General features: G+C 44.7%; 1 protein-coding gene across 1 annotated transcript in view; it reads left to right on the top strand.

Moving 5' to 3' along the window:
- Positions 1-148: 148 nt before the first annotated feature.
- Positions 149-3,158, top strand: part of LOC102908600 (CMRF-35-like molecule 4) — a 54,889-nt gene continuing 51,879 nt past the window's right edge. The window contains exons 1-3 of the mRNA XM_076543695.1: positions 149-1,670; positions 1,856-1,901; positions 2,066-2,272. The gene's annotated coding sequence lies outside the window, so the exon portion shown is untranslated. The remainder of the gene's footprint in view (positions 1,671-1,855; positions 1,902-2,065; positions 2,273-3,158) is intronic.

The raw sequence follows: 3,158 nt of genomic DNA, 5'->3' as shown, positions 1-3,158 counted from the left end.
CACACACACACACACACACACGTCAAAACAAAATAAAAAAACCCATGGGCTGTGGTGATACACTCATGTGCTTGCACTTACAAGGAAGGCAAGCTCTTTACCAACTGAGCCGTCTCCCCAGCCTAGAAAAGAATATTTCTATGAGGAAATGACTGTAGTCAGCAGTACCATGACTCTGGGGTACTGTGGGGTCAGCCACCTCTTATAGCAGGGACAGCTGAGAATCTGGAACCCACTCAGGTTCTCCCTTTCTCAGAACATTCTACAGTGCTTCCTAGGCCTTTCTTCCTCTGATGGCCTCCAGTGGAGGAGAAAATACAATTTAAGTCATGTTTCTTTTTAGGGCCCCAGTTTCCTGGAGGACAAAAGTCTGTGGGCAACCATACAGATGTTTAACCAAATATCTGGGAAATGCGGCTTCACCAAGTGGCATAAAAGTTTGCCACTGTCATTTTGGATGTCTGTAGCTTACAGAGAGAAAACACCCTGCCTGTTTTCAACACAACTCAGTGACTAAACCTGTTCCAAACACAGATGGTGCAGTTGACTGATTCTCTGTGCCACCTGTCCAGGTTCCCAAGGTGTAGCTCAGACTTGTTCCTTGATGTCCGGATACTCAGCTCAGTGAGACCAAATGAGGAGTGTTGTGGAATATTATTGTAACTATGTAAAAATGTGTTACATTTGTTTATGTTGCAGAATATTACTTTAACTGTGTAAAAATGTGCTACATTTGTTTATGGTGGATTTGTTTAATTATGTAAAGATGTGTTGCTGTTTCTCCTTACCTGCCTAAATAAAGCACCTGGTAGATCTAATTAAAAGCTGAATGGTCAATATCTAGGCAGGAGAAGGATATGGGCACAGGCAGGCAGAGAGAATAAATAGGAGGAGAAATCCAGGTTTGAGAGAAAGTGGAACAAAGAGAGTGAGGGAGAAAGAGAGGGACACAGCAGAAGCCAGGCGGCCAGCTCCTGGCCAGACAGAGACAGCAGGAAAGTAAGAATAGAGAAAGAAAGGAAGGTAAAACGCCCCGAGGCAAAATGTAGATGTTGAGAAATAGGTTAATTCATAAGAGCTAGCCAGACTGTAAAGTGGCGTGAACGGGGCCTTCCTGAACCCATGTAAGCCACCTCCCTCCGTGCCTCTTAAACTTTCTTCACTAAAGCCAGGCAGGATCTACTGACAGCCACTGGATTCTTGCTAATTGTCTTCATCAATAATAAAAGTATTATGAAAAGAAAAAGAAAAAAAAAGAGCTAGCCAGAAACAAGCCTAAGCTAAGGTCAACCATTCATATATCTAATAATAAATCTCCATGTCATGATTTCAGGGCTGGTTGGTGGTCAAAAAGAAATATCCTGCCACAGGGGAATTAACTGGTGAAGGCTGCTTTCCTCTCAGGAATCAGGAGTCCACATCAGCCCCTTGCATTGTAGAATAATCTTTTTGTACAATTTGAAGACGTGTCACAAAGATTGCTTTAATAAGAGCCGAATGACCAATAGCTAGGCAGGATTTTCGGCACAGAGAGAATGATGAGAAGAAGGCGAGTTGCCAGCCAGATGCAGAGGAAGCAGGACATACAGGAGAAGAGGTAACAGCTTCAAGCCATGTGGTGAGTGTAGATTAATCAAAATGGGTTAATCTAAATTATAAGAATGAGTTAGGCTGGGCGGTTGTGGCACACACCTTTAATCCCAGCACTCCGGAGGCAGAGCCAGGTGGATCTCTGTGAGTTTGAGGCCAGACTGGGCTACCAAGTGAGTTCCAGGGGAGGCACAAAGCTACACAGAGAAACCCTGTCTCGAAAAACCAAAAAAAAAAAAAAAAAAAAAAAAAAAGAATGAGTTAGAAGCAAGCCTAAGCTATAGGCCAAGCGTTCATAATTAAAAGTCTCTGTGTTGCCAGGCGGTGGTGGCACACGCCTTTAATCCCAGCACTTGGGAGGCAGAAGCAGGCGGATTTCTGTGAGTTCGAGGCCAGCCTGGTCTACAGAGTTCCAGGAGAGGCACAAAGCTACACAGAGAAACCCTGTCTTGAAGAACCAAAAAAAAAAAAAAAGTCTCTGTGTCATTATATGGGAGCTGGCTGGTGGGACAGAGAAAAACTTGATACACTGCTGATCCTTCTAGGGCTGGTCTCTGACCAGGTCACTCGGCTGACCTCCTGTTCCTTTAGAAGCATCTGTTCCATGTCTAAGCACTACACACCATCCAAATACAAGTTCAAAACGAGAAAGACCTGCTTAAATTCCAGAGGAGGCTGAAAGGTTCAAAGGCAAAGCTCAGCTGGAAATAGTTGTTCCCAGGTCTCCAGCCTCAGCCATGCTGAGTTATGTGCCCCAACACGCAGTTTTCTTATCACGCTGGGTTCTGACAACTCACACGGATGTGCACCCCACTTTGTGTGGGAGGAGATCCCATGTGAGCATCTTATCCTGGATGACATGTTTGGACCTCTAGCGATTCTTGGTTGAGAGAAGGCTTTTCATTGCTTCAATGGAATAGCAGATGGTAAGTTGCCTGTGTTCTACCCATGCTCAGACAAGCAATCCTAATTAAACTCAGTGGTATGTACACACACACACACACACACACACACACACACACACACACACACAGATGTCGCGTAAGTAGGAGAGGGGTGCATTAGAAAGAAGTGGGCTGGGTGGTGGTGGTAGTGGTGGTGGCGGCGGCAGTGGCAGCGGTGCATGCCTTTATTCCCAGCACTTGGGGGACAGAGGCAGGTGAATCTCTGAGCTTGAGTCCAGCCTGATCTACAGACTGTTTCAGGAAAGACAGGGCTATACAGAAACACTGTCTCAAGAAAGAAAAAATGGAAGGAAGGAAGGAACAAATGAATGAACGAATGGAGGGAGGGATGAAGAGAGGGAGGAAGAAAGAAGCCAGGCTGTGGTTGACCACTTCTTTAATCCCAGCTCTCAGGAAACAGAGTCAGAATGATCTCTGTGAGTTCAAGGCCAGCATGGTCTACAGGATGAGTTCCATGACAACCAGAGCTCCACAAACAAACCCTGTCGTAAATAAATAAATGAATGAATGAATGAATGAATGAATAAATAAATAAATAAATAAATAGAGAAAGAAACAATATCTTCCATGGAGAATGCCAGAACTCTCTGTCATTTGCTCATG

The sequence above is a fragment of the Peromyscus maniculatus genome, chromosome 8 (assembly GCF_049852395.1).
Source record: "Peromyscus maniculatus bairdii isolate BWxNUB_F1_BW_parent chromosome 8, HU_Pman_BW_mat_3.1, whole genome shotgun sequence".
In the NCBI taxonomy this organism is placed as follows: Eukaryota; Metazoa; Chordata; class Mammalia; order Rodentia; family Cricetidae; genus Peromyscus; species Peromyscus maniculatus.
The sequence above is the reverse complement of the archived record's forward strand: the minus strand, read 5'-3'. Positions and strand labels throughout refer to the sequence as shown.